The 23,662-nt window shown below is 45.0% G+C and overlaps 1 protein-coding gene and 1 long non-coding RNA gene across 2 annotated transcripts in view; both read right to left on the reverse strand.

Annotated features, from left to right (window-relative positions):
- Positions 1 to 23,662, reverse strand: part of LOC119161898 (nonsense-mediated mRNA decay factor SMG5) — a 394,369-nt gene that overhangs the window by 269,655 nt on the left and 101,052 nt on the right. The gene's annotated exons all lie outside the window — the stretch shown is intronic.
- LOC142776508 (uncharacterized) lies at positions 6,720 to 11,486 on the reverse strand. The gene is made up of 5 exons (XR_012887594.1): positions 11,182 to 11,486; positions 10,927 to 11,023; positions 10,760 to 10,865; positions 9,786 to 9,830; positions 6,720 to 9,214 (listed from the first exon to the last, which is right to left on the reverse strand). It is a non-coding gene; the product is annotated as an uncharacterized LOC142776508 (long non-coding RNA).

The raw sequence follows: 23,662 nt of genomic DNA on the forward strand, positions 1-23,662 counted from the left end.
ATGTGCTGTGCTAGCCCGTGGTCGTACTACAACGACCTATAACTCTCGAAGTCAACACAAGAGGAGTTTGCCATCACTCGAGTGATCGAGCCCTGTTGTCACTGATCATGAAAGTGCGCAGTAGGGTCGCAAGGACCAATTTCTCTAAGCGGCGCGTCACCGTGAACCCCTTTGCCAACAAAAACGTGCTCGTGGCACCCTTTGTGTTGTAGTTTTTGCCCGTGGCATGGAGAAGCCTAGTTTGCTTTTCTGTTGTCTTTTGTTGCAGGTGCTGTTTCTGGCGTTGCCGCAGGCAATAGACGTGCGACTTGACTCAGAGCAGTACTGTGTACTTGACGCACTGCGCTCACCGTCTTGCCTGTCCAAACGTGCATGTGCAGTGGCGTTAGTCACGTGAGGCGATGATGAAAGTGGCCCTTGTTTCTCGTTAAGACCGATCCCACGCTAGTGGCCGTACTCTTTTGCAATAAGTGTATAGTACAACCTGAACTTTATGAATATATTTTTTTAAAAACTAGAAAATAAACAGACCTTATGTGAAATTGCTGCCATCTGTTTACCACCATGTGCATAACAACGTGTTAGAGGCTCGCGCGCCACTCTACGCTGAGTCCGCGTTGGTTGACGTATACGAATACGTAAGGTGTATCGACTTGACGCGTGTATTGGCTGATAACTGGGTCACTTCTAAATGCCTAAGCCCAATAGCACCTTTGTTTATGCTGGTATATTGACAATCGGAAGGAAGAAAAAGCAAGGAGATTTCAGTCTCATAGGGAGTTAATTTATTTTGCTGGCAGATATTTCATGCTTGTGATGCGCTGCAAGGTATATATATATATATATATATATATATATATATATATATATATATATATATATATATATATATATATATATATATATATATATATAAATATATATATATATATATATATATATATATATGAGAAAGACGACACAAAGTGATGTGTAAACAACTACTTTATGTTGATCATGGACAGGTTTACGTATGAGAAAAATTGAGAACTAAAATGATGGGCGTGAGAAATATATTGAGCAAAATTAAACGGAACAATATACGAAAAAGAGACATATTTGGGCCAAATAATGTCACTGATACATGTCAAGAATTACGTATCCAGTTATAAGGTTATTATTTCCTTCTGAGAGTGATCGTAGGAATGCTAATGCACCTTTCTATGATATGCATATAAACCGCATACCGCTCTACCAATGTGTATGTGGGGAAAAGAGCTTTACAAGCCGCGAATGAGCGGATTCTTTTTCTCCCTTTGCAGCCATATTTTTATTTAAACATGTCTGAAATGAAAACTGAATTCTATTCATTAGCTTCAATGGTACAGTGATGCACAGCGATGTTTTCTTACACAAAAGATTTTGTGCAATCTCTCGATGAAACAAAGAGGTATAATATGAAAACATGTAAAATTACGAAATTACATGCATCAATTGAGTTCCATTTTGGGGACCTTGAGTAGCTCTCTTTACACAGAGCTGCTTGATTTTGACAGCAAGCTTGTCATGTAGATCCAGATATTCTCTCACTTTCGGCTTGTAGAAACTTTTGCTGGAAGACATGCAGCTGAAGTTTTCTTTTTTTGGTTGCACCACTTAAGGCCACAGGTTTGAGGCTTGCAGAATATATGAAATGTAGCTGTCTCAAAGTGTGAAATAATGTTCTTTTAAAAGGGCACTGTGGGGTAAATTTCCAGAAACATTCTTATATCCTCTGAAAAATATCAAAAGCGAATATAGCTGGGAAGGTATTTTAAAAGAATATTTAAATTTGCGTGAGCTATCAACTCTATCTACTCTCGAAGGGGGCCCTACCGCGGTAGTGTAGCGGCTAACATACTCGGCTGCTGACCCGCCGGTCGTGGGATTGATTCCCTGCTGTGGTAGCTGCATTTTCGATGGAGGCAAAAATGCTGTAGGCCCGTGTCCTAAGATTTGGGTGCACGTTCGAGAGCCCCAGGAAGTCTAAATTTCCGGTGTCCTCCATTATGGCATCTCTCATAATCATATGGTCGTTTTGGGACGTTAGACCACACATATCAAACACCATCGAAGGTTACCCTTCAGGGGACCAATACATCCCTCACGTCACCACGCTGCAGTCAACAAAACAAGTTATGAGCACGTGATTGTGGCCTTTTTTTCTTTTGCTGCGTTTGCGCAGTTTATATTTCTCATTGGCTGTTTGCGAGTGCGTGGCCGTGGCACATGCGTAGAAATTTTGTTTTCAGCAACGTTGCAGTCCCGTTTCCTATTCGAAAGTATTTCTTGATGTGGACCATGTGGAAATGTGTCACAGTTCTGTGTGCTCACGTGGTCAAGAGCTGCACACGCTAGGTGGTGACAGTTGCACCCAGTTTTTGGAGCTCTCGGAAACAGATACTGAAACTGATCAATAATAAAGGGCCTGTGAATAGTTATCTGTCGCGTGCTGCAGCAATGATGTGTCGTGCCATGACTAACCGGCTCTCCACAAAACATTGCTGCAGAAGTACTCGAGGCCAAAGTTTTTGTTTCAGTACCACTTTACTATAAGCTTTCATAATGAAAGAGGCGCACGTCACCATTTCCACTTCGCTCGTACCTAATCTGCAGAACACAAATTGTAGCCAAGTGCAAATTGAGTCAGTGTGGACTGGCTTTTAAAATTCATTTTATTGCATTTGAGATGGGTGATTGGCTGTTGCTTTTGACACCAATGTGCTTTTGGTTTCGTACTCGATCATCTTCTTTTCTGAACTGCAGGTGTAAATCAGCACGTGATATAAAGTTTATTAGGGTCACCGAAAAAACAGTGAAATACCAAGACATCAAAACTTGTCGCACTACTTGAAGTTACATCATCCTCGTCAATATGTGGCACCTAGCAGCACAGTTTTGTTTTCATTCAGTGGACAGTGCACTGCCACCAGGTCTACACGTTGCGAGGCACAAGTGTGTGAGTGCGTCTCTCATAATCATATGGTGGTTTTGGAACATTAAACCCCACATATCAATAAGTGAGCGAGTGAATATTTTATTCGGTTTCCACAGGTTACAGGGCTGGGTTCCCGCCTAGGCGTTGGCCGAGTCTTTCAGCAGCTTCCTTGGCCTGCTGGATTGCCCAGAGATAATTCTCGTGTTTACTAGCCTAATGAACCTACCTTCAATTTCAAGAAAGTTGATGCCAATATGGGGGGAGGCTTCATTACACAGAACCCCGAAATCGCGGGAGTTACAGCAATGAGAATTTCACATGATGGTTTTGCTTGTTTGGCCTGCGAAATGCACGACGAATCTTTTTGGTAGCTTGAAGTTCTTTTTTTAACGAACGTGCCCGAATTGATGCCGAAGTGTCGTTCAGCCTCTCAGTTCCTATGTTCAATCAACGAAGTTTAAAACCAGCCGTGTAGTTAACGTACTGATAGAATGGGCCCTGCGAAGCAGGTGTCTAAAAAGGTTCTCTACGACAAACTCTACAACAAAAACGCAGCATCAGACGCTGGAGCGCAAATGTCACTTGCGACATGCCGGTGGCGCATCGCGTGTTTTTACGCCTAGCACCCGCCATCGCGAAGGCCATACCCTTAGTTTTTGCTTTGCTCTCGTCCCACTGTGCTTGCGTGGCGCTATGGGCAAAGTAGTTTCCCCTGCATCCGACACGTGCCACTCTGCTGGAGACGCTAGGTTGTGTTGGTTTGGCGGCGGATGGACGTGTTTTGCGAGGGCTCCGAGGTGACTGTGCAGCTGAGTGTTTTTGCTTGCTTGGAGCTTCTTTTTAATAATTGATAAGGTAGTAGTGCAAGACTTTATTGCACGTATTACATTGCACAGCTTTTTGGTGGGTCAGTCACCTGGTACTTTCCTTGTTTGTGTTTTTATCTGCCACCACGGGTGGGGGCTAAAGATCACCAACTACCTAAATTTTCATCAATTTTTGTGAGAAAGAAAAAAGCCTACGTGCTGATATGTAGGTGCAAAATAAAGAGCCCTAAGTGGCCGACATTTCAAGACTCCCTGTGGCATCGATTTCTCCCAGCCTGCTTTTTGGGCATCAAACTACATTAACTAACCTGAAATGACCTTTTGCAGGAATCTGCAAGGTGGCTTTCGTACAAAGCTTTTTCCAATGAAAAAAAGTTTATGCACTGACTGCTGTTCTCACTAATTACAGCCTGCCTTCCCTTCGCTTCCTTCTTCCTGAAGATCTGTGAATTCATTCAAGGTGGGACAACCATTGGGGGAAAAGTCTTTTGGTCGTACTCGTGTGCCTTCACTGGAGCAGGAGTGATGAAGGCAGAGTCAGCGAGAAAATCAGCCTGTGTGTTAAGAACAAGGACCCATGCTTGTCAGTCGAAAAGACGACGTTTACTGGATCAGCACTAAATCCATCATTCCTACTCCATTCTTCTTTTTCTCTAAGTCTGTTGCGTCTGCCCCAAGCCCTTGCCTCTCTTCTTTATTTTCAACATCCTCCGATGTGAAAGCAACACGAGACAGAATCCATGCTGACGCTAAGAACATGTGTAACGTTTGTACCGGTGGTCCACCACGTGATCAGTTGCCAAAAGCACGAAGCAGGCCCTGACCACTTCGTCCCATCCTTGAAGCAGCTACGCACTTGGAGAGTTGTTCTTGTACAGTCACCACGTCGATAACGCCTCAGTGAGATTAAACCTGCTGATGCAACACGCAAATGATGCGCGCTCTTCCAACCGCGTCGTTTTCACCTCGATTTGGCGTTGCAGCTGCACTGCACAATCGGGTTCTGCTGTAGACTGTTTACGGCAGCATTTTGGAGAAGACTCCATGAAGTGCTTGAATACCTGCAGCGACGTAGCTTGCGGGGGTTCGAGACCTTCGCCTTGCTCTCTCGCTGCTCTGCAGTAATATTCTTGATGAAATGCCTGCATGGCTGGATTACGCAGTGGCGGTCCTGCTTTGGCTTCTTTTTCAGAACGCCCAGGTTCACATTAAGAGACACAAGCAGCGTGCTCATTTTCGATTTTAAGTGACCATCATCTTGTATGGTCACAGCATTAGCCAGTTCTTCGAAGCTGAGCGAAAAAAGACCTCACGGGAAACAGCTGACTTCAAGCTTCACCACCGAGAAGATCGAAGGAGCCATTGTTGCTGGTTGGAAAGCTATCAGAAGGCTCTTTGGCTCACTGGATCAGTTGGCTATTGCCAGAAAGCTGTTCAGTATATTTATTCTTGTCAAACATTCCACGTCTATCGTTCCTTCGACTTCCTTCGGCCAGTTTCACTTTGGCAATACCTTCATCTTCTGCTCTTTGTTCTTCCTACAACTTTGAATTACGGCCAGAATGCTGCAGAGGCAGATTCTCTCTGGTCCGAGTCACAGCGTGAAACATTTCCTCAGGAGTATCTTCTAGGACAATCATCATTTCTTGATCATTTCTAAAAGTGGCCAGAAGCATCGAGTTGTGCGGAGACGGTTCTACACTCTCACATGAAGTCAAATCCAATACTGTGTTATTTCCTCCAATTTCATTCAAACTGTTTTCACATATTTCTTGACCTGCGGACATAGTGAAAGTGGCATAGGGAAAGTGGCACATAGTGAAAGTGGCATATAGTGAAAGTAGCGCTAGTGACAGTGAATTCATAATAGCTGATTAGCATTGTCACAGGCCGATATATATTTTATTTTCTTATTTATAATTGGCAAACTATAAGAAGGTAGCGTACCTTAGAGCCGGCTATCCCAACGTCATGACAGTAATGTACAAGAATAAATAGCGCACGGTTATACAGCCACACGTGGAGGTTTCTATCTTCTAGTAACCTTGGGCAAACGCATTCTAACTATTTTTTCTATTTTTGACCAAGTTTCACCGGACATTTTTGCATTTGGCGTCATTCGAAGCATTGAAAACATATCAGCTATAGCGTGAACGGAAGCGCTGCTGTAGTGGGCGAGCGCTTAGAGCACTCAGCTACAATCTAGGAGGTACTGGGTTCGATCCGGAGTGTCACCGAGCACTTCTTTTTAAGAGGTTGCCTGGTCTGAGATTATGCGTGGCAGCGGGTCCTGGTTTTTTGAGAATGTGGCTTTCGCGTTGCCTTCTTTCACTCCCCTTTTGACCCAAAAGAGCCGTGCCGTGCTCCTTTATTAATTATATAATTCAGGGTTGATAACTTTCCCCTCCACCCTCTCTTATCGCAAAACTGTGCAGTGCTGAAATACCAATATCATACCTGGTATATTACTTTTCACGTGTTAGGATATTCGACCAGTGATCAGTCGTCCCGGTGTTTTGAAGAAAATCTACACATGCAGCGAGCTAACTGCTTGCGGCCAAGTTGACTGCCTTTGTCGGGACACGCTTTCGTGCAAATTTGGTGGGCATCATTACATGCAGCAAGATCAAAGAGCACGGACAGTTAGAGAAAACACAGAGAGAGTGATTAGTTTGTATCTTCTCTCCCTCTTTCTGTCATGCTGCGCGCTTCAGTGTAATGTCGCTGTCAATGGTTAAAATGAACTATATCAATTGATCGAGTTCTGCTGAAAGGGTCCCCTATTGTCCTCAACGGAAAAACACAATGGCAATTGGAATTGTATCCCAGAGAGATACTCTGCTTTTGGTTATTAAATGAATTTTTAAACCGAAGTTTATTTTTTATTAACAACAGTTCCAGTACACATGAAAGGTGCATGGACAAAATTCGTGTATTCAGCTTTACAAGGTTTGTGACCTTAATAGTAATTGCCAACCGATATTACAATATGCATAAATATCACACTCATATATAACCACGGGTGATAGTTTGTTTATTCTTATTAAAATTGATATGTTGAAATCTACATATTCGTTGAACGCATTGTGTACAAGATATGCCATGTAAAGTAGCTATGCTCTAAACTAATCTTCGCAGGTTGGTTCCCTTTTACCCAATTTCTTGCTCATTACTGTAAGTTGGCAAATGAAACAACTTCTTCGAACGCAAATATTTTCTGTAAGGTTACATTTATTTTTGAGCAGTAAAATCAAATTGGAATGTATAATGGCTCAGAAGAAAAAGAACTAGAAACAAATTCAGCCAAATCATTACCAAACTTACGCATCAATGATAAACGGATTCTCATTTAAAAGATACATACATACATGCGTACATACACACATACATACATACATACATACATATATACGTACATACATACATACACTCAGTCGTAAATATTATGATCAATAGCTATAAAACAACAATTTTAATACACTCATTTTGAATATACAGAAAGTAATTTACGAGAGAAATCCACCAGCACTGTTATGTCTGAACTCGGCGTTTCCCGAACCATCTCGGAAAAGCTTGATGCATAGTTTCTGCTGCTGACCACAGACAAGCACTTTTTTATAATAAACACAATAATAAAGCCTTTGACAATGCCTTGCTAAAGAAAAGGGCTGTGCATCAATATTTCGTACATGTCTGAAATATTACTCTGTTTATTTACATAGCTTGGCTCATTCACAACGCAATAACAAAGCATGTCAGGACACTTGGGCAGAAACTCGGCGCAGCGCAAAGAAATTTTAGACAATACATGAATAATACAATTCTAAGCTACGAAGTTCCTTGAAGCAAACAGTGTTTTTAGTGACAGCTATAAGCGCCATTTCGTTTCCCAAAAACAATCTTCAAAACTATTATCAACTTTATTCAGCTAAAAGTTTCTATTCTGGCGCGTCGTGGTGGTTGAACGGGGGAAGTGACTCTTTCAGCCAAGAAAGCAAAGACAATCTATTTTTCCTATTCGTGAATTCACCCCATGCTAACATGGGGTGAATTCCCACAAGTTGTGGGCTTGGGTAGCTAGTTCACTTGGGCTAAACGATGAGAAACACTCCTCAAAAAGACTTCAAAGTTTGCACATCAACACAGTTCCCATACAGCTGTCTGTTAGTGCGCTCGAAAAAAATTCAGTTCACTGGTGGGCAAAGACTGTACACTAATTTGTGATGCGATGCTCCAGTGCACTACATGTATGTCTTGCTGCTGGCCTCAACTGCGATGTTGTTCAGCATGTATGTGTAAAATCACAACTAATACTATGCCACTGTAAAGTATTTATGTGTCCTTTGCATTAAACAGGGACCACATTAAAAAACTTGAGAAAAATTACCCTGACACAGTTTAAAAAATGTAAATACATTTCCACAGAGCTTTCACAGCTCATCTTGGAATAGTATTAATGGTTATAAACATATTGTTACTTCTCTAATAAACTATTTTAAAACGCCAGCTTCAATATTAAAGTACACCAATACATTTGTAGGGCTAAACAATTGCACAGACACCTAGAAAAAGATAAGTAAATGCATGCTATAGCTACTTATAAATAAAAATAAATACTTTTATTTGTAGTCTAGGTATAGCTGCATAGATTTTAAGTCACTTGCATAGTACACAATTACATTATGAACAAACCTATCCGAGCAAAGTATACATCAAAAAGCCACACTTATACAGTAGAAACAGAGAAATAGACTGTTGAAGGACGGACAGACATTAAGATAGCAATACACAAGCACTAAATTCTACTGTTAGATATACTAGGAGTAGTGATGATCCTCGTCCTTCCAGATAAATAATCCACATAGATTCACTCCCCAGAGCTTATACACACATGACATCGTTGGGGCTATACAAATGAATGTGTACTGAAGGATTATATCGACTAAGCACAAGATTACCGCATCCATAGCTTTACTTCATGTACTCTAAAAGAATGCAAACACTGTTACCAATTCCGACCTTGCATGCTGTGATTTAAGGCAGTTAAATGGAGGGACACGCAGGCACTTTGATTAACATGCATATTAAAAAGTTCAGCTCAAAATTGTTTTCCATCTAACACTACCGCAGCCTTTAAAATATTGTCATAGCTTGGTGGTGTCTTCCATGCAAAATTTGAATAATTTTGGAATGCAAGCAAAGGAACTGCTGAGTGATGCACTGCTAAGAAGTTAAACTGCAGCTGCACAGAATGTTACAACGTATACAATTCAAACTGCTCCTGACATCACAATGTGCTCTTTCTGCTGTCGTAAACTTTGAGCCGGAGAACAGTCACTTGCAGTCCCTTTCTACTTGTTGGTATTCTGTACTCTGTTCTTGATACACTGTACATAACCGTGGAGCATCGGATCCCTTGTTACTGCTGGAACTTAGAAAAATACAGATCACTGTCACATCCATGCTACAGGCAAAGGTGTACAGTTGTTAAATATGTGCTCATATTTACAGATGTCGTATTTTAAGAAGCCGATGACAAGGCTCAACCCACACATAAACAGTGAAGACTGAAAATATATTTCATTAGGATACAAGAACAAAACTACAATGTTATGAATGAAGGCAAAAAACTACAATATTATGAATGAAGGCGAAAACTGCCAGGCATAATAAGCCAATAAAGTTTCTTCTATTTCGAATTTAGACTAGGTGCAAGAAGCAGACCACAAATATGTTCACTAAGAAACACAAGTTAGACTGCATTACAACACAACAGCTAATGTTCATAACTTTAAGGCTGTATAACATAGCGAGCTCACCATATCCCGTATAGGAGCAAATGGGCAGTCTAGAAGGCACAAAGCACTTGTGGACTATGAGTGTGCTTGTTGCTGACATCTAATATTCCAAATGAAGAAAACCTTTCGAAAATGCCCTTCATCAGAGGAAATAATCATACACAACAAACGCAACAGGCTCCTACAGGTTCCACCAACACTCACCATTATTGTTGATATCAGTGTCTTGCCGGATGGATATGCTGTGTCCTGCACAGAACACCAAATGAGCGATGCATGACTTAGCTTGCATGTGTGCTGGCTGCATCGCACTGCTGCTGAAGTAGGCTAGCCACAGAGAGAGAGATGAGGAGCCATGGCTTTGAAACTCATTGAACGTCACCTTTAGAGATCAACAATGCATACTTAGGTCAGGTACAATTTGTAGAAAAAAATATATCACTGTGCAATCGTGGTGAACACTTTCGGCTGAAACGTGATTGATCGATATGTGGGGTTTAACGTCCCAAAACCACCATACGAATATGAGGGACGCTGTAATCGAGGGCTCCGGAAATTTCGACTACCTGGGGATCTTTAACGTGCACCCAAATCTGAGCAGACGGGCCTGCAACATTTCCGCCTCCATCGGAAATGCAGCGGCCGCAGCTGGGATTCGAGCCTGCGACCAGCGGGTCAGCAGCCGAGTACCTTAGCCACTAGACTGCCGTGGTGGGGCTTCGGCTGAAACACAACATGCCACAGCACTGAGAGAGAAAAAGCACCATCAAGTAAAAGATGTAGGCACTGGCCCAATGTCATCTGACGCTTTTTCAATAGGTCTTTCTCTTTGGAAGTTGTGAAATGCCAGGCGATTTTCACCTACTTGCTATTTCCTTCCAGATCACTTGATCCACAGAGGGAGTCACAAGCTCGGCAGCTCAATAAGGAATTAAGGTATTTGTGCTCGTTCAGAAGCACGAGGTTTTGAGCCTCAGATGATTAGAGTTTCATTGATAAGCTGCAGGCTTTGAACAATCAACATTCTCAATTCTCTCGCAATTTAGTTCAATAATTGTTCAAAAGGCATTATGTGTGAGAATGATAGAGGTATCCACTGCAAGCAACCATGCTTGGGTGTGCAAGTTGTGCACAGTAAGTGGTGTTCACTTAATCATATGCATTAAAGAAAAACTAACCTTGCAGCCAGCCGTTAGGCAGTATTGTGCGCTTGAAGCTCCCAACCAGATCGCAGTCCTTCTAGATGAGGCTGCCATGCATGCTTCCAGGCCACATGCAGGTCCACTGAATGATAACAGTCCCAGCAGTGACACACACTTTCACAGTTAGAGAGCACGTGTCCTACCTATTTTTGTTCAGGTGCTCCAAGTCATCATGAGGCTTGATGTGCCAGTGTGTGCAACTGGTGCATCACAGAACCTTAACAAACTAATCTCTGCAATCTGTGAAGAGCCAAAAACAAGGTATTTAAAAACAATTATTAAAAGTACTCACTTCTAATACTTATTTGACGAAGCTATCACTTCGTTAAAGTGACCAAATCTGTTACAATCACTTTGAAACAAACTGAATCCTCATGTAAATATTTACGTTTACGTACCGCAATATATGTCCTAGTGATGTATAGTGCTACCACAGCGGTAATTGTCTGTAGAACTAATTTTTCAAAATAACATAAATTCCATAAGTGCAACCTGGCTCCCGGAAAATAAATCCACATTAACTTTCCAACTATCAAATGTGGCAAATCGACAGGCCCATCCAAATAATCAAACAAGAGCTCACTTATATCAAATCACAAAAAAAAACATCTGATGTATTTGCCCGCCTTTCCGTAATATATGTATGTATATAACAGTAGTAGTAAATTTTTCGTGCTTAAACCTAGCTTAAGGAAACGTCACATCTGATGGCACACGTTAATCTTGCACACGTTATAGTACTGCGTGAGTATCAAAAAAATAGTTCTGCAAGGTCAACTCACCGATGGCAGCATTTAGTAGCCGTCAGTGTCATGAGGAGCGAAGTGTGTTCTAAGGCCAACAGGCAAAGAACCTTTGCAGACTGGAAGCTGCCGGTGACAGCAATGAAGGGCTGGCCAGGCGTGCACTTCCATTGATATAGTGTAAGAACTGGCCTTGACCGGCTGTTGTCAAAACTCCAGTGACGTGCAAAACGATGGCCAGACGAGCTCGGAAAACCGGTAGTTAGCTGGTACTGGTCTACAGCTTCATCCAAAGCAAGGCACCGGTGAAATCTCTGCTCTTTCTGGGGGCGGGAAGGAAGCTTGACGTTCACGTGCTCTCACTGCCACATAAAACTCTCAAGTTCTTATCAAAGAACAGTCTAGGCGCGCTGCCAAAGTAGCACGATCCACAACAGAATGTAGCATAACGCAGCTTCGGTTCATCACATCACAGCTCTGGCACTATGGTTATCACAAAAAAGGAGAAGTGACGAGTAAACAAACAAAAGCGCCAAGCTCCACCACCGCAACTTCGCAGGGCAAAACAGTTATCAACGCTGTCTTTAAGTTTGCGAACGCACGAGCACAGCTTCTTCACAAGTCTTGGAACGTCAACACAGCACCACTGTTCACAACAAACATCGTTTCACTCCCGATCACTAGATTGCTCACAAGAAAATGAAAGCGTATGGGATAACCAGTGGCGAAGCAGAAACCAAACACAGCGCGTAGTTCATACGTTTCCGTACGTACTTGGGGTCACTCAAGTAACGTGCCAAAACGCTGTCACTCCAAAATGTCACACAACACCCAACTGAGAGACTGTAAAGCCAAGCGAACTAACTGCTAGCGGCACACACACACACACACACACACACACACACACACACACACACACACACACACACACACACACACACACACACGCACGCACGCACGCACGCACACACACACACACACACACACACACACACACACATACACACACATTGCAGGCTTCTCGAGGACTAGTTGCCGTCGATACACCGGCACCGATCCCCACTTGATAAACACACCGACACACTGGCTTCGCTGTGCTGCACCGCACTCTATTCGACGGCCAAAGCTTTCCATACTGCTTACACGCACCGAACGAGCTGCCGTAATCACAACGCATCCGGTTGAACACTGAAGTAACTAATTCGAGAAGCATTTGCTGAAATTCGCACCGACCAACATACTGTTTACGACGCCATGTTGTTTTCGACAACTGCGCAGCACGTAAGAGAGCTCTTAGAAAGTACTTGCGCATTGTTCACGGCGTGACAAAATTTGCTCTTATGTGCGAGGGGGTAATATGACGAACACGACAGGCGTGCCAGATGAAAGAAGTGTTTTGGCAACGTCACAGAGTGAGCTGATGTTGAGGGTGTTGCTTCACAACCAATCACAAGCTGTGCCTGTCGGCCAAGCCGTGGTCTGCTCGCGTTTGTGTCTGCTTCGATCAGAGCATGCGAAGTGGGATTCGCTTTCGCAACGCAATTATTCCCAGGTCAAGTGGTCGCTGTGTCGCACAAAATACCGGGTGTTCAAAATTAAGCTTTATGATTTTTTTAAAATTAGGCGCTCGAAGGCACGTGAGAACCACTTGTGCAAATAAGTTAAGCGGCCAGGGGGACAGAAAGTTAGATGATAATTATCGCTGTCAGCAGCCCAATTAACTAAAATTTAATAATTAACTTTTTACTGGCTGCGGTAAGTTGGCATGTTTATATTGAAAAAATGTAGGCAGTGGTGTTTGTACACAGTTTCAGTTGGAAGATTTTTTCTAGCACGCCTGTGTTCCGAGATATCCGGCTCCAAAGTTTAATTGTCTTTCGCACGATTACGCATGCAAGAGGGTGAGGGTCCGCGCAAAGCTCCTCCCTAAAGTGACGCATCTGTTGCGTGTGGTGTTTAGTGTGTGAAGAGGGTGGAAGCGTAGGCATAGGTGATAGCAATTACCCTTGCCCTCTTCGGCCGTCGAAATCAAAAATCGAAGAACGCTTGCAACCAGTGTCGTAACACGCAACTGCAGAGCCTCTAACGATAGTGGCAGATACCATGCCGAGATAATGGTGCGAGCGGAGAATCTGGATGCCAGTGCGCGTGCGTAATAATCACTAGAGAAGCATGCGTGGTCGTTGCCTGGGCTACGCGAATAGCGTGACTGCTGATGTCCGAGTACTGTAACTTTTATTGAAACAAGAGCAACAACTCCACCAATAATAACTGAAACAGTTTTATCCTTGCTAACGCATATTTCCTGCTGCTACATAAGCATATTTCGGTCATGCACAAATCTCATCGAAACTCTTCACCTCTCAAGACGTCAATGCCCCAAAAAGTGTTCAAAATGCCTGCCTTCGGCAGCAACGCAAAGCATGAACCGCTGTCGCGTCGACTCGATGACTCGGCGCAGTACTTCTGCAGGAATACTCGCACAGGCAGATGTTATCCTGTCCTTTATGTCATTAACATCGCTGGGCTCTGTTACGTAAACTCGATCTTTAACGTAGCCCCAAAGGAAAAAGTCGAGCGGAGAAAGGTCAGGTGATCTTGGTGGCCAAAACATCGCTCCTGCGCGCCCAATCCACTGTTGTGGAAAACGTCTGTCCAACCAGTTCTTCGCCCTGGTAGAAAAATGTGGTGGTGCTCCATCGTGCTGAAACCATACTTGGCGCAGGTCATTCAGGGAAAGACTGCAGACAAGATCATCAATGACAACACCTAATATTTCTTCTGTGTACATCTTTCCGTTCAAGTTGTCCTCAAAAAAGTGAGGTCCGATGATCCTGTCCCCGAGTATGCCGCACCACACATTCACACTCCAGCGAACTTGATGCTTGTGCTGCCTCAGCCAGTGTGGGTTTTCTTGTGCCCAATAATGGGCGTTGTGAAGATTAACACTTCCATTTCGGCAAAACCGAGCTTCATCAGTCCAAATTATTCTGTGCAAAAAGTCATTTTCTTGATCAGTTTTGATGAGGCCCCAATTGCAGAAGTCAACTCGCCTTTCAAAGTCCGCCTCATTTAGGTCCTGATGAAGGTAAACGTGATATGGATGGAACTTGTGCTTTCTTAAAACATTTGTGACTGTTCCGATGCTGCGACCGCACTGATCGGCAATCTGTCGGATGCTGAGCTCTGGCATCGAGGTTACGCACGCGACAACGTCGATTTCAAAGTCTTCATCGACGATTGCCTTCCTGGTCCGTCTCGGAAGGTGGACAGAGCCTGTTGTGCAGAAGCGTCGAAACAGGTTTGTGAAAGTGGGCCTTGTTGGAAGGGGACGGTGTGGGTGGCGAGACGCGTAAAGCTCCATTGCTAACGAAGCGTTGCCATTCATTTCAGCCATTGCAAGCACCACGTCTACTTTTACTTTGGTAGAATACCTCACGCCAGAAGCAGCCATATTAGCTCGAAAGGACTCCACGTGGATTTCCTTGGTAGACCTTCAATGCAGAGACGCTGTGCTCTAACCGGAGGCACCCTAGTGCAGGACGGTCCTGCTAACGCGTTCACAAGAAGATGTCTCAGTGTGATCTAAAGTCACGAAAAAACGTCGCGAAAAATGGTCTCCTGTTATCGCGTTCATCAGGATCATGCGTAAGGCTCATGGCGCACCGCGCTGTCACATTTTGATTTCGCCGGCCGAAGAGGGCAAGGGTAATTGCTATCACCTATGCCTACGCTTCCACCCTCTTCACACACTAAACACCACACGCAACAGATGCGTCACTTCAGGGAGGAGCTTTGCGCGGACCCTCACCCTCTTGCATGCGTAATCGTGCGAAAGACAATTAAACTTTGGAGCCGGATATCTCGGAACACAGGCGTGCTAGAAAAAATCTTCCAACTGAAACTGTGTACAAACACCACTGCCTACATTTTTTCAATATAAACATGCCAACTTACCGCAGCCAGTAAAAAGTTAATTATTAAATTTTAGTTAATTGGGCTGCTGACAGCGATAATTATCATCTAACTTTCTGTCCCCCTGGCCGCTTAACTTATTTGCACAAGTGGTTCTCACGTGCCTTCGAGCGCCTAATTTTAAAAAAATCATAAAGCTTAATTTTGAACACCCGGTATATGTCACTGGCTCGCTCTACCTTTGAATGTTGTTTGCGTGCCAAGTTAAATGGCTGGTAATTGTCGCAGGGCCGAATTCAGCCAAGGTTTGCTCCAGAATTGTGTGGGTTTGCATATTTCCGGTGTTATTTTAAGTTACTAGGGTCACTTTATCCCTACTGCTTGCCAAATTATGACGGTTCATATCGGTTTCTGAACAGTGAAGGTGAAAATTCTTGATTTGTTTGTAGTTCCATGCGTAATCACTCACACCCATAATACGCTTCGGTTTAAAAAGTACACGCCGTTCCAAATCTGCCCAAAGTGTATCGACAGCTGTACGTCAGACATCGCACCCATTGAACAGTTACAGGCAATCAATGTACACTAGAGCACAAGCTTAATGAACCACTCACTAAAAAGTTCCTCTCATTTTTATTTTCGATTGCGTGCAAGGAATTTTCTCCCATTAACTTCTTTGTTTGTAATTTCTACCAATGAGGCAGGGATCTCGAGTCGTACTTTTAATTGGATCAGATGGGGCGCAACACAAAAACATAACAAATAATGTTGATCCTGTGCCGTGCCGCGTTCGAATGCACTGACCATTCACGTAGCACAGTGGTTTTCATCCAACTCCAAATCTTTACATGCATAATTTAATGCCATTGACACCCTATAGAATTCTTCAATTACTGCGACTTCGAGCTTAATGGACAACGGTGGTTGTCAATACCGACCACTACGTACAAGGGAAACAACAAATGAAATTCAAAGCACCCAAAGAAATAAAAACGCACCAGCAGTCATCAGGCCGCCATTCATGGGTGTGAATTAACTCAGAACCAGCCAGGCTACGAAAGTATACCGCCATGGCGGCAGGTTCTAAGTAGCCACATTGTTCCTAAGAGTGGTCCGGACCACTCTTGGGATTTTCTTTTAGTCACGCTGTTTTTACGCAAAATTGTGTTTCGTGAATCCCTTTACGAGCAATTATCGGTGACGCAAGCAAATAAAGCAACTGCATCATCATTAGTGATATGTTCCCGGGCAGTCACAGCGCGCTTTATTGCAGCGGCTGATGTCACAACGATTGCCTCTTACGACTTTTTTTTTCGTATCGCGAATCGACTTACGCAACAATAGTTCTCTTGCGCAAAAATGTTTTCGTAAGTGAGTTTTGTGAGTCCGGCCCCAGATGTCGATTCGTCGTGGCACGCCTCTAGTGCTTCTTTCCTAAGAGGTCTTGCGACGACAAGTAAATAGGTGTTGCCGCTCGGAGAGGAGGAGGAGGAGGATTGAAAGAGGAAAAATTGAAAGAGAAATGTTCACATTATAAAGGACCTTGTTGCAGAAACAAAATGATGCTACCCCTCTTGCGAAGAGCTTTGGCATAGAAGATGTGCGTCCCTCCAAGAAATCAATAAGGGGTTGCAACTCGGGGTCATCGCGTCGCTGCTGTGCCATAGTAGACGTGTTCACTACACTGACAAACGCTGCATCGTCATCATCTTCGGCCTTTGCGTCTTTTAATGGGGCGCGAGAAATGCAATCGGCGTATGTATGTCGCTTTAAAGATTTATAAACTATAGCAATATTGAATTCTTGTAGCTTGAGGGTACAGCACGCCAATCGTCCTGACGGGTCCTTCATGTTTGTGAAATAACAAAGTGAGTGGTGATCCCTGATGACTTCAAACGGGTGGCCGTACAAATATGGGTGAAACTTCATGACCACCCACACCACCGCAAGACACTCTTTTCAGTGGTAGAGTAATTCCCCTTTGTACGGGACAGAGTACTACTTGATTGATTGATTGATTGATTGATTGATTTGTGGGGTTTAACGTCCCAAAACCACCATTTGATTATGAGAGACGCCATACTACTTGCATGGTTATGGTTATGGCATGGTTATGGTTACTACTTGCATGGTTATGGCAAGTAGTACTCTACTTGGTTATGCAAGTAGAGTACTACTTGTATAACCGATTACTCGTTAGGCGACATCTTGACACTGAACGAGCACAGCTCCTAAGCCGAGATTGCTGGCATCGGTGTGAACCACTGTCGGAGCGTCATCGTCGAAGGGTCCGAGAATTGGTGGGTTTTGAAGACATTGTCGCAGCTCGTTGAACGCTTCCTGCTGCTCTTTATCCTACACAAACGTGACGTCTTCTCGGGTGAGTTGAGTCAAAGGTGATGCAATACGCAAAAAGTCTTAATGAAGCGTCGGTAATAGGCGCACAGGCCCAAAACTGCCTCACTGCCTTCTTGTCTGATGGCGTGGGAAAACTTGCAACACCGGCTATTTTGCCTGGTCGGGCCGTACACCTTCACTGTCGGCAAGGTGTCCCAAGAATAGAAGCTCTTCGAAGCCAAAGTGACATTTTTCTGCTTGAGTGTTTGTCCGGCCGATCGTATCGCTCTAAATACCGTGTGGAGTCGCTTGAAGTGCTAGTCAAATGCCGCTGAAAATACATTTACATCGTCCAAATATACCAGGCACGTTTGCCCCTTCAGGCCTGATAGGACTGCATCGACGAGCCACTGAAACGTTGCTGGTGCTGAGCACAAGCCGAACGGGAGAACCTTAAACTCATAAAGATCATCGGGTGTCACGAATGATGTATTTTCTTGATCTCTTTCGTCAACTTCTATTTTTGAATATCCACTCCACGAACCCATCGACGAGAAATACCATGCAAGGTGTAGTCGATCGAGAGAATCGTCTATACGAGGCAGTGGGTTAACGTCCTTTGTCGTAACCTGATTGAGCTTGCGGTAATCAATGCAGAAACGTAAGGTGCCGTCTTTTTTTTTCACCAATACTACCGGCGATCCCCAAGGACATTTTGACGGCTGTATAACGTCATCCTGACGCATCTTTCGCACCTGACTTTCTATGGCCTCACGTTCCCGCGGAGCTACTCGGTGTGGGTTCTGCCGTATGGGTCTTGCCGTTTCATCCGTAATTATGCGATGCTTCGTCAACGGCGTTTGGCGAACCCTGGACGTCGAAGAAAACCAGTCTTGAAAATTAATATTAGGCTCCAGAACACTTTGCTTCTGCGGGGGCAGTAAACTTGGGCCAATGGCGACGAATAGAGGGGCTGACCCAGTGACATCAGCTTTCTCCACAGTAAAAGAGCCTGCAACCTCAGTGAGCTCCTCCACGTACACGACTTCCATACCTATTGCAAGATGTCGTTGCTCAGTGCTGAAGTTCATAACAAGAACGCGCGTTTTTCCACAATTGAGGCTTACGACTGCTCTTGTCATAGATAGGCCATGGCTGAATAGCAATGCTAGAATTTGTTCAGCGATGTGATCGAAGTTGTCTGGGTGGTCGCATGTTACAGCTACGAGAGCACTTGAACGGGGTGGAAGGGTCACGTGATCTTCAAACACGCTCAAATATTTACGTCGCTGGTCGTTTCATCTCATATCTGAAACTTGATCTGGGGCCATTAAAAAAGTAACTGGCCTGTCTGAAATGTCTATGAAGGCGCCGTATTCACACAGAAAATCCATCCCTAAAATCTTGTCTTTGCAGAACTCGGAAAAAATCACGAACGTGGCAAGGAAAGCTGAATCACCGATACTGATTCTGGCAGTGCACTTTCCATTCGGCGTCATAAGTTGGCCCCCGCGGTTCTTAGGCTAAGCCCCGTCCATGACGTTTTACCTTTTATAAGCCAATCAGCAAGCTTTGTGCTCATGATAGTAGAAACTGTGCCAGTATCTACTTGCGCTGTCAACAGGGCGTCCGTCTATGTAAACAGCTACGTCGGCGCTTACGATTTTCCGTAAGGTCGACGGCGTTGCATCGTTCGTCGTAACGTCGTATCGTATTGGTACTAGAGGTAATGCAGCATCTCGACGGGTAGCAACCTTCCCTCCGAAGGTCGCAGCGGTTAGTTTCTCCGATGAGGTCAAATTTGTGTGCACGTTAAAGAACCCCTGGTGGTCGAAATTTATGGAGCCCTCCACTACAACGTCTCTCATATACATATGGTGGTTTTTGGGACGTTAAAACCCACATATCAATCAATAACCAATAGGGGATTGGGGACCTGTCCCGGAGAGCGTCGGCGTAACTACGGTGGTTGGGCGAAGAGCTGAGCGAAGGTGACGGAGAGCGGGATCGACGATACAGAGCGGATGGCTGTCCTTGCGGGTGCGCACTGTCACGTTGGGTGTCGAAATGAGGTCGCGAAAACGTCGGCGTATAAGTCGCGTATCTTTGTTCACGATATGGACAGATGCGGTAAACATGTCCAGCTTCTCTACAATGGAAACACAGTGGACGGTGGTCGATGGTGCGCCACAGATCCGTCTTGCGAACGATTGGTCGACTGGTAGGCACCCTCAGCGACCAAGTTGCAGGTGTCAGCGGAGGGTAGAATGGCGGGTAGAACACAGTTTAAGTAGGTGCGCTATATTGCGGAGTCGTCGTCGTTGGTGGTGGCGGCCGCGGCGGTGGATTGTAGACTGGTGCCGCCGTCGCGTTGTAAGAGTGAGCCTGTGCAAACGAATTGTGCAGCATTGGCGACGGACGACGGGTGGCTGCGGCATAGTTAATAGATCGCTGGGCTGGTAGTGATGCGGGCTGCGAAAATACTTGCCTGATGTCCTGCCTCACAACTTCTCCATCTGAAGCCATCGCACGTTCTTGCGCAGTCACAAGGAAGCTGCGGGTCTCCTCACGAACGACCTAGCGAATAAGCTCACGCAGAGAACCGTCACTGCCGGCCGTCAGAGCAGAGACGCTGATTGAGGCGCCGTTTGGTCGATCTTAATAGCGACACCATTGCTGCATTGCATGATTGGTAGCTGTAGCCTGTTTGACGAATTCCGCAAGGGTCGTCGGTAGATTTTGAAGAAGGCCGGCAAACAGCTGTTCTTTGACGACTTGCATCAATTGGAGGAGTTTCTTGGCTTCAGGCATGTCAAGGTCAGCCCATCGAAATAGGCGCGTCATGTTCTCCACAAACAGGGTGACACTCTCATTTTATTTCTGGACCCAAGACTCGATGAGTTGCTGAGACACTCATCGAGTCTTGTTGTTTGCGAAAATGCCGAGAATGTGCTGGCGAAATTCATCCCATGAAGATAGCGTTGCCTTGTGGTTCTCATACTATGTCCGAGCGCTGTCTGCTATACCAAATAGGTGCGTGAAAGCTAAATCTCGGTGCTCCAGCGGTTTGTCTTGGCGACTTGCTCATACTGGCATAACCAGTCCTTAACATCTACATACGCCTCACCATGGAATATCTCCGGAATTTGAGGCTGCTCAATAAACAGCTGGGAAGCACCCCCAGTAGCATTTTTTCCAGGTGGAGTCCTTTGCTGGAAAAGTTCCAGGGCAATCGCCTCAGGACTAAGGCCTCGCTGTCGGCGACTGCAGCGGGACAGAGGTATCCACTGAAGGAACGATTTGCGGTGTTGGACTTGAAGGGCCAGGCCACGGAGCAGTCCCGAGCATGAGTCGTAGGAGTCTAGCACCTTCACCAGTGTCGCAACGTGCAAAGAACAGGACACAAGGCTTCGTTTGACGTTAACAGCAAGGCTCTATTTGCACACAAAAAGAAAGCGCAAGAGCAGACGCGCAACGTCGTCTTCCTCAAAAAACGCCAGAGACTGCCGCTTGTGCTGCTGCCTTCTTCCTCCTATTTTGCTTACGACTAATAACCGTGACAATATGTCCACAAATGCCGCAGTAAAAGCACACAAGTGCTTCGTGCTTCACTCGCTGCTGGAGATGATCAGCGGGATAATCTAGCCACGCTGCCCTATCGGGGGGGGGGGGGGGGATGACCTTTGCATGGAGTGGTTTCGCGGATCAGACATATAGGCATGACGATGTGACTGTACCGGCATTCTTGAGTCGACGAAGCTCGCAGCGTTGATGAACGCAGGCAGGGGGCTGCATGGCGTATACGAACCGTAGCCATGTGCTATCGATCACGCAGCATCGTCCCGCCGATCAAGGTTTTCGCGCACTATTTCTCGTATTGTTGACGTTATATTGCTCGGTTGAGTGACTGTTTCGATGCTTGCGACCGTTGTGACGTTGGGGAGTCCACCAAACTTTGCCGAAATGCGCCGAGCTCTAAGGGTCTAAAATGTTCGACAATAGGCAGTTATTGCCCCGCCGCGGTGGTCTAGTGGCTAAGGTACTCGGCTGCTGACCCGCAGGGCACAGGTTCGAATCCCGGCTGCGGCGGCTGCATTTCCGATGGAGGCGGAAATGTTGTAGGCCCGTGTGCTCAGATTTGGGTGCACGTTAAAGAACCCCAGGTGGTCCAAATTTCCGGAGCCCTCTACTATGGCGTCTCTCATAATCATATAGTGGTTTTGGGACGTTAAACCCCACATATCAATCAATCAATCAATAGGCAGTTATAGTTTAGCGTTAGCATGATAGCGTAGGTTAGGGGAATCGATTTACCGTGCAGCAAAAGTTCATTCTGGGCAGCGTCTTATACATTAGTGGGATAGTGTTTACGTGGTTTAAGTGCCCCACCTGGGATGGTTGTGCCACCTAATAGGTTGTTAATAAGTTTGAAGTGAAAATGAAAAGAAAACGACAATGTTTGCCTACGCCACAGCGCTAAGCATTGTAGAAGTTTATTTCAGTGATAATAAAAGTAAATAAATATGAGCCACGCACCAAACATAAAAACGTCTATGTTGCCGATGTGTTTACAACAATCTTTTAGTTAGGCCTAGACGTGTTCGAAATGGAAAGCTATCTCAGAAACTACGCCAACTTATCCGTAATACTCGGTCATCGAAGCTATCTGAAAGCAAGCGAAGCCACTTGGAACAGTCGTTTGCTGCGAACAAGGTGAATCTTTCAACAACTACGCCAAAATCACTTCGAAGCGGGCGTCCGAGAGCGCCACCGTGTTTACGTATAGTACGTACACCTACGCTGCCACGGTAACGTGAAATCCAAAAAATACCGCGCACAAGGGAGCGGTAAGGGCGACGTACGTATCTGCACATGCGCACCTCGATTCCGGTATCACGGTACATCCGGTAACCCAGTAAGCCCGGTATACTATAACTCTTTAATATCGGATGATGTCATTGGCCGCCTGCAAGCCATTCTTTCCTATAAGGTAGGGATAGATATCCTCCGCAATGTCCTTAAGGAGATGCCCGACCCTATCCTCATCAGTCATTATTATCTCCAATTTTTGCAAAGCTTAAGAACTTCTTCATTATACATCGTGCATTTCTTCCTAGGGACGTGAGCACGTTAGCTCAGGGTCAGCTCAGCACGCTTTTTTATGATGGTCGGATCTCCAAAACACTTCTTGATTTCGTCCACGAAATTCGCCCACGTAGTAAAATTCTCCTCTAGGTTCTCGTACCAGATCAACGCGGTTCCCTCAAGAAAACGTGGTACGCAGTTGCGCTGGCCGCTAGTGTCCTAGCGGTATTACAGACTCACCCGCCGATCGTGCTTGTGCAATTCATCGACGTCCTCTTCAGGTTTCCCAGAGAACAGGTGTGCTTCCCTGCAATGGTGTCCTTTAGTGTTAGGTGCAGCTGGTTGGATTTCGCCGTCAGGGTTCATGATGACGGGTAGCGGCGGAAGTCCTGCGAGTCGGCGGCTCTGGCGAAGCTCGAGGAATGTGTCTTCCACCGTACTTGTCCGGTGCTTCAAGCCATTACCCAGCGTCTCCATCAATTATGTTACGGGTGAGAAATCTTCATTTTACATGCGGGACAATAGATGGTTGCAGAAGTCAGGCCTGGCCCAGAACACATTCACTTATTTTTCCTCTACCCCACTTCAACGAAAGTCCCGTATCAATCTCATCAATAATTTGATTAGTCAATCCAGTGAGCACTTTTTATTATTTAAACTGGGTGTGGTTCTCATTATTCTCTGCCAGCAGCTGAATGACATATTCAAATTGCAATCTCATTCTCCAACTGATAGCTTCCTTGGCAAATGTCCTGCATGCTTCTGGTTCAGCATAGGTACAGGTAGTTTCTTAAAAACA

The sequence above is a fragment of the Rhipicephalus microplus genome, chromosome X (genome assembly GCF_043290135.1).
Source record: "Rhipicephalus microplus isolate Deutch F79 chromosome X, USDA_Rmic, whole genome shotgun sequence".
NCBI classification, from domain to species: Eukaryota; Metazoa; Arthropoda; class Arachnida; order Ixodida; family Ixodidae; genus Rhipicephalus; species Rhipicephalus microplus.